Source organism: Catharus ustulatus, chromosome 3 (genome assembly GCF_009819885.2).
Source record: "Catharus ustulatus isolate bCatUst1 chromosome 3, bCatUst1.pri.v2, whole genome shotgun sequence".
In the NCBI taxonomy this organism is placed as follows: Eukaryota; Metazoa; Chordata; class Aves; order Passeriformes; family Turdidae; genus Catharus; species Catharus ustulatus.
The window spans coordinates 94670522-94687240 of NC_046223.1; the positions used below are offsets into that span (position 1 = coordinate 94670522).

The 16719-nt window shown below is 34.8% G+C and overlaps 1 protein-coding gene across 3 annotated transcripts in view; it reads right to left on the reverse strand.

Moving 5' to 3' along the window:
- MCPH1 (microcephalin 1) overlaps nucleotides 1-16719 on the reverse strand; it is a 145197-nt gene that overhangs the window by 98739 nt on the left and 29739 nt on the right. Inside the window, exon 10 of one of the 3 annotated variants that reach the window (XM_033053923.2) lies at nucleotides 6204-6383. The exons of the other annotated variants lie outside the window; for them this stretch is intronic. The gene's annotated coding sequence lies outside the window, so the exon portion shown is untranslated. Of the gene's footprint in view, nucleotides 1-6203; nucleotides 6384-16719 lie in introns of those variants that run through there. 3 annotated transcript variants of the gene reach the window in all.

Genomic DNA, 16719 nt, shown 5'->3' on the forward strand with positions numbered 1-16719 from the left:
AGGGAATGATTGGAGTAGTAATGGAAATATCCAGCTTTGTTCCTTTGCAAGAACAGCACATTGCAATAAGAAGTGATCCAGGTTCTTAGCATAACCCTAACCTCCCTCAATTTTACATTCTCACCATCTCTCAAATTCTTCTTATTTCTGCTTCAGGAATAAAACTTGTAAATGGAATCTCAAAAACAAGCCCAAGACGAGTCACTTTTAAAGAATGCTGTGTACATGTTACTAATAGCATACTTTGTTATTAATCAAGGTAGTCTGAAAAGAAACAGAAAACTCAAAGTAACTTAACATGAAATTCATTGTAGATTTTGTCATAGAAATACAGAAAAGGGAAAAAAAAGAACATGCTTATTTATTTTTCACATTACATTTTACTATTCTTACTGTATTTGCTATATAAAACAATTTACTTTCTCATGTTTTAAAAAATATGTAATTATAATGGATAATTAATTTCTTTAGTGTTATTTGACTGCTAATAATAATAATAACTGCTAGTTTCCCTAAACTTTGAGAACATAAAACTTACAATCATGAAATAAAGTTTCATGTTGAATATGTAAATTTACATATAGATTATATATAGTGATAGATTTAGAAAGAAGGCTAAACATAAGTTCTTAACAGCTAATAAAATTATAGTAAAATAAATTTCATACCCCATTAAGTGTACTTTCTTCAAAGCCTGTATGAAACTTTGAGAAATAAATTGCAAACACTAATTTAGTGGGGGGAAAATTATTGGAATAATTGACTAGTAACCAGCTAGAATTCTACTTGTTTTAAAACCAAAATAAAATTCCTGTTTAATCAATTACAATACATGAAGTGCATTGAGGTCTACACAGGTGCACCATACCCCACATACTCACTTTTGCACTAGTTCCCAATTCACTACTTAAGAATGATTATTAGAGGCAGGAAAAATGCTTCATTTTTTCCCACTTAGCAGTTCTAGAAGACTACAGTAATTTTCCATTGCCCATGTAATTTCTGGGCCAAAAAAATTGAGTCCCTGACCTGCAAATCTTTCCATTTGGCAATAACTGGCCTCTCTAGTTTGTATATAGGTATAAATAGAAATAAAATTAAAGTACATTTATACTTTAGTAAGGTGCTGGTTTGTTCAGGTGTTAATTGGTGAATGAATATTTTGCATTTTTCACAAGTTTTTGCATATACTTCAAAAAGTAGTGGATGAAGAAGAAAGTAACTCCTTACGGTATCTGCTTTAAAAAAATATTTTTCTAGTACGCTTTCTTATTCACAAAACCTATTTAGAGGACAAGTCATTTCCCAGATAAATAAAAGAAGGTTAACAAGCTTAAAGGACCATTAAACTTACAGGAGCTGCAGGGAAGCTGGATGAAAGCTCATATGGTTCCTCTGAGATCCAATGGCCTAATTCCAAAGAACACAGAACCTAAAATAACTGGTAAGTAGAATGCTAAAATTTCGAAAATAAACTTTTTTGAATACGCAATTAGAAGTGACAGTGCTGTTACAATAGCTGGTTTGCTATTTCATTTACCCAAACTAAATGATTTGCTGAAAAATCAATAAATCAGAAAGATACAAATTTTACAACTAAAACAAACTATACTTCTATGCATAACTATATTAAATTTTAAAACATTGTGAGGATATTAGAGAAGTCAACTATTTTTTAATCACAATACATAGAGCAAAAATTTGAAAAGGGAAGTCAAAATATATCAGTTCTGTTCTCTCAGTTCAGTAATCATTGCATTTCATGAGGTTCCTGTTGGCTTATTTCTCCAGCTTGTCAAAGTCCATCTAAACAGGAACACCCATCTGGTGTATCAAACACTCCTCCACAGTTTTCTAACATCTGCAAACTTGCTGAGGGTGCATTCTTCCCCATCATCCAGATCATAAATGAAGATGTCAAACAAAGGACCCCTACTACTACAAGGATTATGCAACTATTGCATAGAATCCATATTACATACATAAATCATCCTGTAAAGAAGAATAACTCAATTTCTTTCTCTGTGGTATCCTCCTTTGTCAGTGTCATACTCTAGAGCACAAAGACTGCAGAACACTGACTCTCTAGAAAAGACATAATCATCTGTGTTCAAACGAGCTCTGAAACACTGGATCAATATGATCTTTAGAGACTAGTAATCCTAAAGCTGTGGTCCACTTGCAGACTTCTGTTCCCATCAGGGCTAGCACCAAATGGTTAACAGAAAAAAAATCTACTTAAAATGGTTGTATTTCCCATTCCTGAAATACAGTATTTAAATTTTTTTTTTGGTAAAACTTTCCCCAAACTACTCCATCCAGCATTTTTTTACCTATTGATTTTCTAAACATTCTTGAGAACAATTTATCATAACTTGCAGTTGGTTGACTATAATATTAAAAGCTCCATGGAAGAGTATTCAAATACTATCCCTCAATTGGTAAAAGCATTCTTAATGGGAAAATGGAAAAAGACAAAGTTGCCACATTGGCCCTGCCCTTGAGTCATATAAAGGACATTCTACTCCTAATTTGTAGACAGTCTAAATTCTGAAGCCCATTCTGATGGAAGATGAGATTCTTTTCTTTATTGGTTTAATAAGTGGTGAGCCATGAAGCTTCTCACAGAGGTAGAACACTGGTATCTTCTTTGCCAAGTTTGTCCACTGTCACTCAATTCAACCACTTTTCCATTTTACAGGTATTTGAGCTCCACAACATCTCTTTTGTAGTTGCCATCTGGTACCCCTTAAGTTAAAAAAAAGCAATGTTACCTACCAGTGAGACATCCTGTTGCTCCTAGAGCACATGAAGCTAACTGAACAAGAAGTAAAAATATACCCTCGAAATTGGATATATGGAATTTATCAGAAAGCAAGTCCCTGTTTCAGGATAGCAAATCTGTTTTAGGATAATTCTACCTCTCTCATATTTTCCTTAAATAATTTAGCTCTCTAGCCATTTCAAATAGATGAAGTTGTTAGCACAGACATGAACTATTAAACATCTGTCATTATTTATCTTAGAACAAGCTGAATTTCATCAGTGTCTGAAATTATTCCCATGCTTGATTCACAATAACTGAAATACTCTGCCATACAAATGCATATATTGTTAGTTTTAATTTAAATTATAGAATGTTATCTTTTAAAATTTGTGAAGAAGTCTATGAAATATTCCCCGCAGATAAAAACTGGCATTATATATTGAGCATGGTAAAGTTATCCTTTACAATATTACAGCTCACTAATGGAAAATTCTAAGCTGAACAAATTGATTATAAACTAGCAATGCAAACCTTATAAAATGGCCTAATTGCATGTAAGAAAATAAATTTTTGTAAAGGACTCTTTTGCCCCAAATCTGTTGCTACGAGTTGTAAATTGCAAATTGAGTTTTCATAACAAAATTATTTTCTAAATAAGTTCTATAGTTTTCAGTCCAAGTATCTTATGACTAATGACTTCCAGGGAAAACCAACAACCTCTAACGTAAGCTTCTACAAAAGCTGTTGTTTTGTGTGATGTGACAAGTGATGTTTGACTTGTGAAGAGAGGTGTCCAATTTTGCCAGCTATTGGAAATGAAGAGTAATTTTTTTTCTGACAATAAAAAGCAGCATATTCTTAGACTTATTGCTAAACTTGATTGCAAAACATCCAAAGAATGTTTACTTTTAGAAAAAGAACAATCAAATATTTGAAAATACAACAGCTGTGCAAAAAGAGAAAATAATTTCTACAGTCATTATATCATATCAAACATAAAAATAAGAGTTAAGCGCATTAATAAATCAATGACCTTGAAAAAATATTCAAAACCTAATAAGCACTGCAGTATTCAGCTAAGAAAATTATTGTAACTTCTTAAAAAAAATACAGTTAAGAGTGCAACTTAGGATTGTAAGTTATAAATTTTCAGGCGGTACCTGTGTATATTTTCTTACAATTACTTTAAACAGTTTTCAACAAGAATATCAAAGCCTCTTAGCTTTATACTTATAGCTGCATATATTTATTGAACATAAAAGCAACTTGTTTATGTAATTCCTCTTCTAATCACAACATAAATCAACTTTAACTGAACCAAGAAAATTGTAACTTTGAATAAAATTCATAGAGATATACTACATTAAAAGAAATTCTTCATAAATAAACTTGAGCAGGAACAGATGTACCATGCTGGATTACATATACATCACATCCTTATAGTACCAAAATTATGTTTGTATCAAAAGTAGCTGGAAAACAAATGAAATATTAGTTATGATTAAGTAATCCTATTTCATTTTCCAGGCCAATTCTACAGCAATGACCTTTATCAACCCTTGTAGTATTTACAGAATTTTGTTTAGAAATGAAATTTGTTTGTCTTAACAAAAGATGGATTAATGCTTGTCTATCACAGTTCTGGAATTGAGTACAAAGACATTGTATCTACTTTCCTAGATAAAAAGAAAATTGGATACTGAGTTCATGAACAGGTCCTGCAGTAAATAATTAGGTCACTACTCACTAAAACATTCAGTTTTCAAGAACATAAAGACAATAGCTTTCCATTCCAAGTCACTGAAAGTTTGCTTCTGACTTTGGCAAATTTTCAAACAGTTATATTTTCATAGCAACACAAAAAATTGCTTCAGATTCATGTAATTCAAAAATAAGTTATGATATGCAATATTTTTCTTAGCTGAAATACTTCAGAATGTGTGTTCCTATGAAAAAGAAAGAGCTACCTAGAAGTTTTCAAATGTGCAGTTGCAAAAGAGCTAGCTCAAAGGGTCTGAAAACACACTATTTTATTAGTTATTATTTAAGGTCTCTCACCTTCCCAGCTAGTACACTGAATGGTATATATGGTATTTGTACTTGAATAATTCTTCTTGAAAATGTAAATGGAGTGCTATGAAGATTAAATATCTAATGGTAAATTTGCTAATTCGCTAACATTCATCTTTAAAAATAATATTTCAAATTTTTCTTACAAGAAAAAAGCCACTTCAGCCTAAATTATGTCTACAAGTCAAAAAGCAGAGGTAAATAGCTTATTGAAACGCTGATAAATATCTTCTAAAATGCAATCACCACTGCTCAAGAGTAATGCCATATTTATAATGTACTACTAATTTCTCCAGTGTAGGACAGGCAATTCATTGAATTTAATTTATAGATGCAAGGAATCATATAGTAGGCTGGAATGAGTCTGTGGAGATATTCTTCTCCAAACCCTCTGCTCAAATATGTTCCTCTTAATGTAGCCAAGGATGCTATCAGTCTTCTTTCACCACAAAGTCTTCTTTCACTGGATCCTTTAGGTGATCAAAGATGCAAACCCTCTATTCCAAGGGAAATTAATCACCAAGAACTTCTGAAAAACCTGAAGTACACCACAACAACTTCAAATAGCTGCATATGTATCATATAGGACAAGCTTCATACTGGTAAGTGCCAGATATCTTGAAAACAAAAAAGTAGCAGTTTATTATCCACCCAACAAGTAAATTTTTAAGTATTTATAAGAAAGGGGAAACCAAGAAATTTAGTTATTCAACAACCCTTTTCTGTGTAAGTGTATAAGATGAAGAGTCATTTCCATATAAATTTCAACATCTATGTTTTACAGCTCTGGAAACATGAGGAAAGCTGAGAAACTTTCATCTGCAATGTCAGATTGAGTGGTTAATCTCTATTATTGCAGTGAGAAGTTGAGATGGTTTAAGCCTGTGCTGACAGATAAGTTCCCCACCCAGTCACTACTATTTCTATTTTACATTTTTTCCCACTTGCAGTGAGATATCTAAGAATTTCCCTTCATTTTTACTAATGCTGAACACAATAAATGTTTCAGAACATAACAGAAATACATTATATCAGGACATAAAACGTTCAATCTGAATAATGTGAGTTGGCTAATATTGAGCAGAAATTAATCTGTCCAAAAATAATGCATGGGACATGAGTTTCTCATTCATGAGGTAAATTCCTTGGACTTTTCTAAAATAGATAATGATGTACAATACAGGAATATTTGGTTAAATTAAGCACTGGAAAACTGTAACTGTAACACATCTTCACACAAATTTCATCTAATTAAATTAACTCTCAATAAACCTCAGTAACCTAACATTGTCACTATTGTATGTAACATGGACACAAACATGGTTGATATTTCAGCTATACTGTATTTAATTATTGTGTAGTAAAGTAAAAAAGCATTTCTTACCCATCATAAGAAACAATCCAACATCCATGAGCAATTCCCAGCATAACACTCAACGTGTGACAAGGACTCCCAATAACTACATGACTTGTTGTTTCACATACTTCATTTGAGAACAAAAAGTCTCCAAGTTTATTCACAACCTGAATTACTGTATTTTGCTTCCTAAGGAACAAGAAAATGTAAAAAAGCCCATGCAATATTGAATGGAGGAAGACAGAATTATAAAAGCATATACACACAACACAAATTAATTCAAATTCACCTCATTTGTTTCCCTGCTAAACATTTTTTATCCTTTTCTCACTAAGATTGCTATCTGCTTGCTAGCCCTAAATTCATTATGCTCTCCACAGAGTCCTAACAGACCCTTTTCCATTATCACATAATCACATCTACTTGCACATCAAAGCCCTTCAGCCCCCCCCCATCTATCTTGTTTGTTCAAATAAAAGCTTTTGAATACAAAATTATCTATTATGTTGTTTGTGTATAATGCCCAACACAACAGAACCTAATTCTTGGTTTCTTTTGTAGTACTATAAAAAATATTACCAAGAAATGCAAACATTTAGGAACAGTACATTTAACAGTATCTCATTAGGAAGCACCAGATTTTCAGCATCTGAATAATGCTGTGTCTAAATTTAGAGAGAAGTCCTAAAGTTCTACCTGCTTGCTACCATCTATGCCAATGTTTCAATTAAAAAATTACTTATCCTTAAATGAAATTATAATGAAATATATAAAAAGTAGATCTAAATTCCAGAATGGCCATCTATAACTGGAATTCTAATTTGAGTTCTCTACACAGATATGCAGGAGCACATAGATATATAATTATGAAAAACAGGAAGACCTTGGTATCACAAGAGAAAAGCTGCTGCACTCTAACAATTTACTGCTTTTATTATTATTTTTACAATTATAAATGATCCTTAAAGATCTGTAAATGAAAGCAATATTCTGGCCTCTCTCCTCCCCACACTAACGTGGAAATGTCCATGCAGCACAAGAGAAGGCAATTAGGCACAAACTTGAACACAGTCACACCTATCACAGTGGTGATCCTTTAAGGCAAAACTTGTGAGCTAATAACAGACACAATACACACACACTCATAGCATGTCCAGAAGCCTCTGGGTTTGCTTCATTCTCACTGCATCTAACTCCACAGAAAGGAAGTCTGTTGAAATTCCCAAAATATCCCAGCTAAAACAAGCACTACTTAGCAGAATCCCAACAAAACTGCAAAAAAATTCTTTGCAAAAATTGGACCAATCTATTTTCCAAGAAGTTTTAAAAAAAAAGAATAGTGAGAACAGTGCAGCAAATTAATCTCACAATTAAATCAAAATGGGATATCTCAAAGTATGTTGAGATACTTTTAAAAAATCCGATGACTAACCCTCTCTCTGGTATGAATTCTGGCCTCGGCTATATAGCTTTGACTAATACTAGAATTCTTAGTATTCCCTTTTCATTTTGTCAGCTTTAGCTTGATAGCCTACAAATGAATGTTTTTGCCACATTGCAACCATAGGGGCTGGCCCTGCCCAGACTGCATGCTCCATGCTTTACCTGAACCTTTTCTAAGCTTTTCCTGTGTCTACACAAAATTCCTTACAAGGAGAAGAAAAATTTCTGTTGTATAAGTCTTGAATCAAAGATGTGTTACAAATTGCAAAGAAAATTCACCAGTTTAGTGGATGAAAATTTACAGCAAAACTTCACTGAATTTTTAAATGAGAAAATTAGATAGCTGTGTGGTTATGAATCAGTGAGTAGCATTTAATATAATCTCAGAACCCAATCTCATGAAACCATTGAACTCATGCATCTTAAAATGCAAATTCTAATAAACCACTTTTGAGGCTGTAGCTACTGGGTAGTAGAATTGGTTTTTGAACACTGTGATGTATTTTGGAGGACAGATTTCTGTTCTTTAGTTGTTTCAGAAGCAGTCCTTTTCCCTTCATCCATTTACAAGCTGATGAATGCTTGCAATTTTAGTCAGCTAAAAGCAGTCTTGATGAAAAGGTTCTTAAAAAAAGCAATTGTTATCCCCAGACAATTTAATTTAATGAAATAGTAATTGGGTAGTGGGAAAAGTCAACATATAAGAACATGAAATAAATATTATACTAATGGCCTCTTTAAAAAAAAAATAAATTTCCCCAGCTCAGCCAGGATTTGTTCTCCTCTTTCAGGCAGACCATAGCCTCTATTTTCCCCTGCTATCTGAACTGTAGGGATGATCTTTACCTCCTTCAGTGATTCTGCATTGCATGACTTGTGAGGTTCATTTTACAGTCCTGGTGTTACTTGCATCCAGTCACATTACATAGAAGAAAAATATTAATTCTATTTTATGGTTCTGACATATAAAAGTACATTTGTTAATAGCTATTGATAACCTTTTACAAAAAAAACTTCTGAAAGCATAGCCACTAAATGCTGTTTCTGAGTATTTATTTCTGTGTAACTGTCAACATTTAGTTACATCAAACCTGAAACAGATTTCTGGGTGCATAAATATCTTGAGTTTTAAAAAAGAATTCAAAAACTGTAAGCAAGAGTAGTATAAAATATGGAATTGTGTTTTTGTTGGATGTTCCTTATGTTTCAAGACTTTTAAGAGAATGATAAGAGCATGCCAGAAAATTATTAACTCTCCCCCCCAAATATGCAGTGGCAGCTGCTTATAATGTTTTGAAACGTAAAAGCCTATAACAGATATTTATTCTGCAACTATTCGTATGAAATAAAACATTTTAAACTGATGTTTCAGATTATTAAATAGCCTTTTGAAATAGAAATACAGTAATTTCACGAATACAAGCCGCAGCAATTTGACAAAAATTTTGGTGGAAACCCGGAAGTGCGGCTAAGAGTCGGGGGCGGCTAATATGTGAATAATTTTCTGACATTTACAACCCCAGACGTGCCAGCCAGAGTGCCGAGCCAAGCACCTGCCAGTAAAAGCCGGCATTTCGCAATTGTTACAGTGTTACTGTGTTGCCCTGGCTCCCTGCAGGCAGCACGGGGGGCGGGGAGAGAGGCGGGAGAGCTCTCTTCTTCCCTCCTCTGCCGCAGCCCAGGGGAGGACGGGTGGGGGGGCGCGCCGCCATTGCCGCGGCCCGGGGAGCCGACGGGAGCCCCGCGCAGCCATTGCCGTGGCCCGGGGAGGGGGGGGGGGACGTGCGCGCCGCCATTGCCGCGTCTCGGGGAGCCAACGGGAGCCCCGTGCAGCCATTGCTGCGGCTCGGGGAGGAGGCGGGGTGCTTTGTCCGCGTCCGCCGCCAGCGCCACAGGTGCGGGAAAGCTCCGTCCCCGCCTGCCGCCGCTGTCGTAGGAGCAGGGGAAGCTCCGTCCCTGCCTGCCACCGCGGGGCAGCGCCGACCCGGGGTGACCGAGCCCAGTGGCAGCGGCGGGTGGTCCCGAGCGGCAGCGCCGGGCTGGGCCACCTGGCCCCGTCAGCGGCCCCTAGCGGGCTGAGCCTGCACAGCCTTAGCTCAGCCAGTAAACCCCGCCCTCCCGCGGTTCTGTTACTAATTGCATGCGGGTCCTCGCTGCGAACGACAGAGCGGCTTATATTCGGGTGCGGCTTATCTATGGACAAAAACCGAAATATTTGCCAACACCCAGAGATGCAGCTTATACTCAGTGCGGCTTGTATTCGTGAATTTACTGTAATTAAAATGTGTGGCAAAAAGGCTGGGTTTGGCTTAACCATTTAGTAATACAACTACTATTTACATTTCCTTCAGAAAAATTCAAAACTGCTTAAGATTTTTGCTTTATTGCTCTGAAGACCTGTTGAACTCACCTATGGAACTACCTCAGCCTCCACTACAACAACAAAAACATACATATACAGTGCAAAAAACAACTAAATATACATGTACGAATAAGTTTCTAGCTAGAATACAGAATGAAATAAAGTGCATAGCCCAAAGATAAATGTAATTTTCTATAGGTATTAAAAAATTATCAACATTCAAATTTAAATGGTGGGCTGAATAAAGAGTCAAAATAGTTAATACTTACTCGGAAGACATATTTGTCATAACTAGTGTCCCTGTTGGGTAGAGACATGAAAAAAACAAGGAAAACATAAAAAATCTGAAAAGAAAAATCTCTTTGAAAAAAACCCTTAAATTAGAAAATATTATGTTAAATAAAAGGTGCAAACTACTTCATAACTATAACATCACCTGGGGAAGAGTCTGTACCAATTAACATATATACTAGAAATACTAAACTTTGAGGACATGGAAGGAAGGAAAACCCTTAAATCAGGTTTTATGTCAAAGCACATAATATAGGAAGATAAGAATGAAAGCTTTTTTTAGTAAAAGCAAAATGCAGAGCATTTCCAGCCTGAGATGCCACAGAAATAAGGACAGTATTGATCTACTGACTTTTCATCAGATGGAAAGGAAAAGGCAGCTTACCCACAACAAAGAAAACCTATAATTTAAAATTTCAATTTCTTCCAAAAGAAAGGTAGAAACTGGCTGGGACACTTCAGAAACAAGGAAAAATATGATTTTAATTATTTTGTTTTTATTTTGACAGTGTATTTTTGGGGGATTTTGGCACAACTTCAGTATTTTTTGTCAAGGTTAAGTAAACATTCTTTCATTCTTCAGTATTTTCTAGTGAATAAAAGTTGTCCAAGCAGTATCACACAGAGGGTATACTCAAAGAATACAGCAATCTTCAAATCAGCAATTCTGAGACACCTTAAAAAGCACTCCTCTCTTCTCCTGCAATACTCCCCATAGCTTATGTGAGAAGCAGGAATGTTTGCCCCATATGGACTTTAAATAAGCTTGGGAAGAATTATTATTACAGAGGTCAGAAGAGGAGGAAGTTCATCACCACTGATCATGAAAGCCTCCAGTATGCACAAAGGCAGAACAGAACATGAATTTTAGCAGTGTCAGAGAAATACGTAACTACATAAAACATGGTCATCAAAAAACATATGTAAGAATAGGTTGTGATCCTCTTAGCTAAGAATTACTTGTAGCAACATTAACATGCAAAAAAGTATATATATGAACACAAACATTTTAATTTTGTAGAGGAAGGAGACTGAATTTTACAAAAAGATTTCAAAAAACTCCTTCTAATTTTCAAAATTAGTATATGAATTTAAATTATGTCTCAATATCCCTACTGCTTCATATGAAATACTAGCTCCCACTTCTGTCCCCCAATATATTACCACAATGACAAGTGGTAAGCTCCCAAAGTCTCTGCTAGAATTCAGTTTGAGTAATTTACTGAGCTAAGAGTACAAATATATTTCAAATTGGGAGCACAGGCAAAAAAAAAAAAAAATTCAGGGCAACTCGTTTTACCCAGTAATGAATCAAAGAATAAAAGAGAAAAATCTGATGCAATTCCATCTGACCTTTGTTATCAGTACAGAACAATTCTCCACTGAACAACCAAGTAATCTGTCACATTTAAGAAAAGAGTTGGAATTACCTGCGTAGACTGTTAGACTAACAGAATGTAGACTAATAATGTGCACCATGACTGTTCATCATATGAATGCTCTTTGCGTAAATAGAACACAATTTAGATACCATTGACAAGGTAGGTTAAAGGTAACACGAGTAGTAGTCATTTCAACATACACATGGTAATTTTATTCTGTGGTTGTGTACATTTGAAAACCACAAAATCCAGATACTATTTAAGCCTTCAGAAGTAACATAATGCAGCATATTCAATAAATTTTAAAATTCATGATAAACTTGCACTCAGACATTGTGAGCTCTACAATACTTCATACTATGTATACAAAGTGAAAATATAAACCCAAATAACAATAAAACAGAATAAAACTCCAAAAGAAAAAAGGATGAAACTTCTGTATGAAAGTATTTGAAAAAAATTCTATGCAGTATTTTTGAAACACAAGTTTCCAAATTCTAACTTGTTGCCGGCAATACTTACTGATGTCTTACTCTACTGCTTGACAGCTGAAAAGAAGAAAATATGCACTTATCTTGATCAAATTTGGTTCTATTCTTAGCCAAAAGAATTTCTACTGCATTACTTCCAACTCCAAACAGTCACATTTAATTGCCCTTGGAAGTTCTGACTCAATTCTATATTGGAGTTTTATAAGTAAAGAATTTGAGCAAAAATAAGGACAATGCAACAATATGCATCAAATATATCTATCATAACACGAATATATTAAGTTACCTACATTCAAAATTAGAGAATAAACACTCAAAAAAGACATCTAGTGACACACTGAGTAAGGGTTCTTGTGGTAAAAGGACTGCACATTACTGCACAGGTTAGGTTAGATTATTAAAATCAAATGTGAGGCCACATTATTATGAGTATATGCCTCATACTGTCTTAATACACATTGTAGGATCTCGATAAACTTATAAGCATTAAAGGATTCTGGGATGTAACAGCCTGGGAAGGCAAAAAACAGGGCTTAAAAACAAGGTATTGCTTTGGTCTGTCCAGTCTTTCTGGTTGGAAAAACTCATCTACATCAAATGTGTATGTTTCAGCATGGCCACGACATTTTCCTAAACTACCTGATGCCAGGTCTCATTGCCATCACAATCAAGCTCCTTGTCTAAAAGTCTGGAGTTAAATCCATACAGAGCAATTGCACTAGGTTCTTGAGAGTGTTTGTCTAGTATTAGCTCTAAAGTAGATCCTGATGTGTCAGTTCAGAATGTGCAGAAACATATCCTTCCTTGAAATTTTTTATAAATGTTATGAAAGTATTACTAATTATACCATTATTTTTGCCAAACTTGGGTTAAAAAGAAGCAATACTATAAACCAAGGCCAGCACAGCTTGAGATCCTACAGCTGCTTCTTCAGCTTCAGAGCAGAAATGTTTGTTAGCAGTTCCTTAATACCTTGTCTCTAGGTAAGTAAAAATACCAGACCCACACAAAACCAGGAAATCTACAGCCTGTCCTGACCTTACCCTGCAAAATCAGCTTTTGAATTATAGCTTTTATGTTACAACACATTGTGTACAAGATAATGCAGTGAGTATTCTGAACAAACGTCAGTGCATTTAGAAGTGGTATAAAGACTCAAGAATGCAGAAGGGTGCACACAAAATGTAGAAACTGGAAATAAATTTAATTTCTTCCAAGCTATTATTTAATTTGCATTCAGAACGGCATATTTTTGCAAGTTAAAGGTCATTTGCTAAGCAGACAATATTTTGTTTTATTGCTTCAAAAAGACAAGCAGTTCTCTTTAATTACAGTCACCAAGTGGAAAACTTAGCCAAACTATGTTCAAATTTTCAGTTCTACATTTTTCAAGTTAATTGCTTTCTCCCCCACCCCCTACTATGCAATTTTTCTTCTGTGCTTTTTGTGTCTGTTTTATTTTACATGTTGCTTTTATTGAAAAAAAGAGTTAGCATTTACTTTTCTGACCAGCAAAAAAACATCTGGTGAGCATCAGAATGAGTTGTAATGCATGTTTGTAGCAGGATTATTATTAATAAAACACTGGAAAAGGTGGTATTAAGTTAACTGGTCCTTTTATTTACCATTAATCTCTGAATCCTGAAGACTTGCATATCTGTACTCTGAATCAGAGCACACGCTTATTTCTGAATTATTTTTGAGGTCTGGAATACAGACTTAGTTATAAATGACACTTCAGCTTTCCTTTATATATTTCTTAGAAGCACAGTTGCATTAAGTACTTCTTTAGTGTCTGCCAACAACAAGATTTTTCTAAATCATCTGAAATACAGAACATTCATTTCAGTAGCTAGAAGCAAACAGTATTTGTAAGTCTCCCTAGTACTTAAAAGCGATATTTCCTATATGTCAATTGACCTACACCACAAAAGAAGTATCCAACCTCAAAACGTATTATTTCTCTCTTCTAAATTTGAGCTGGTGTTTCTTAGAGCTGAAAGACAAGAAGAAAAAAGTCCTGTTTTGTACAACCTGCTTTTCAAGAAGGTGAACTCAAACTTTGTTTCATTAAGCATGTCATGAGTTCTTTTTCATGTGTGACAAATGAATGAAAATGAGACCATAAAATGTTTTTCCAGACTAATTCTCAAGAATAAAGTGTATTCGTGTAAAGAATTAATTTGATAGGAAAGGGTTTAGATTTAGATTAACCAGTCACTGGTTAAATTCCAGCCTATGTATATTAGATCTCATTTTGTCTTTGTATCAAGAACTCAGGTCTCAAATATTTTGCAAGAAATTATTTTAACTAAAGCACTTTTAAATTGTATATTACTTAGTCCAAGTGCTCCTCTTGTGCCTTAGGGTTGACTGAAGATCTGCATGAAATAAGCCTCAGAGTAGTCTCAAACTCAGATACATGTTTTAGTGGAGTGAAAAAAGATCTTCAATTTCAGGACTCAACAAGATACTCTTAAGTGGTTTGGTCAATATACAAGGGATAAAGAACTTTTGGAGGATGGGAGGCAGGCAGGAAAAAAACAGTGCATGTGTGAGCAAAGAAAGTTTAAGGGAAAATATATTATACTATCTGCTTTATAATCTTCAAATCCTTCTTCTCTGGCTATTGTAGGTCCATCAGATGATTTTGAAATTGGTTTAGTACCTCAATTTTAATCTTAACAACTGCATTTCAGAACTAATAGTCTTCAGTCTTATTAGTATATGAACCAAAAGACAGAGATGTATGTAGCATAGGAATATTAAAAAGTCAGGTTAATTTCAATCTGCTTGTATTTAAGAAAATTGCGATGAGGACTCAAAAATTTAAGCCTGCTTTTAGAAACAATTTATAAGTAGTACTACATTAATTTATTCAAATAATTGTGGCTCATAGCTGAAAATAATTGGTAATTGTAACGAGTGATTGCTATTCAGTATTTTTAAACAGCAATTATTCAAAGCTAAATTCAAAGTATGTTACTTTCTGGCTGGCCTCTTATCCGTCCTTTAATAGTGATATTTTTCAAGTTTCCTCTGGCTGCAAAAGTCAATTTCAACTATTATCTTCTCACCAAACACAGTACCTCTACTTTAGCCCTAGAAAGATGCGAAAAAATGAACCCATCCTAACCAAACTCAGTATTGTCATGTGGAAAGATGAAACAATAAAGTAGTTTATTAGAAGACAGAAAAATTAGATGATGTAGCAGGTGCCTGGGCATCATTTTTCCTTCACTGTCAAATACAAGAAAATAATGAGTAGTCCTGTGAAGACATAGGAACCCCTAGAACTTCTGTTGTAAGATAAAAGAGAATTAAAAGCTCCAGACTTTCCAGACTAGCAGTGTCAGAGTTCACAACTTTCTGACATTTTCAGTTTTCCACATGCAACCAATCATAGCTAACAACTATATTTAAGAAAAAAAAATTAATTCTAATCACAGGAATGCAAAACTGTAGCAAGAGATACCTTTCCCAACATTCTGCAACTTTGAAGGACAGGTTAACCTGTCTGTGATCATTAGGAGAACTGGAGAGGGACTTTTTTTATTAGGATAGTCAAAAATTAGGGGAGTGGAGATAATCCTTCTCAATCGTTTGACTGTAACCAAAAAACTCTATCAATCAGCATTATTATTATCATTTCAACAAGTACAGGCAGTAGTGATTCTTATTCCAATGGGAAGACCAAGCCTTTCCAACAGGTACAAATTAGGGATTGATTTCCTGATGAGCATCACTAGGAAAAGCACCAGTCCAGTTCTTAACTGTATTTTACTAGGAAAGTTTAATGTCTTTATTATGTGAAACACAAGGACATTCCAAAATCATGGAATATCCTTGGTTGGAAGGCACCCACAAGGATCGTCAAAGTCCAACTCCTGGCCCTTCACAAGACACACCAAGGGTGCCTTCATGTGCCCAAGAATTCAAACACTTCTCAAACTCTGTCAGGCTTAGTGCTGTGACCACTGCCCTGGGGACCCTGTTCTAGTACCTGACCATCCTCTGTGCGAAGAAACTTTTCCTAGTATCAGTAGGAGACAGAAGTGAACCTCAGGAAGTGAAATTCTAAGGGGAGGAGAAAGCTACTATATAGTTTAGATTCTATCACGATTAGATTCTAAGATGACAGCTCAGGTGAAGGAAGGGTACTTGTTCACTCCAAAAAAAGTCACAAGAAAGACAAGAAAAAGAGGAAACAGAACTATCACAGGGCAACACTATGTTACAGAGAACACTTGTACAGGCAAGTAGAAACATTTAAAAGACAACACTAAGGGACATATTAATTCTGTCATAAGCATCACATAATGTCCAATGTATACTCACCTTCCCAAATGATCTGTGAAAAAGTAATGCACAGTTAACTTTTTCTGCTGAAATGTTAGGCTATTTGAACTTCTTTTCTCTAACCCCAGCCTCACCAAGATTAAGAAAACTAATTTGTACCCTTCTACAAATAATTCCAACAAAAAATTAAGTATGATATAGAATGAATCTGTTTCATCTGTTCAAACAAAATAATTGATTATGCTTTCATAATGATC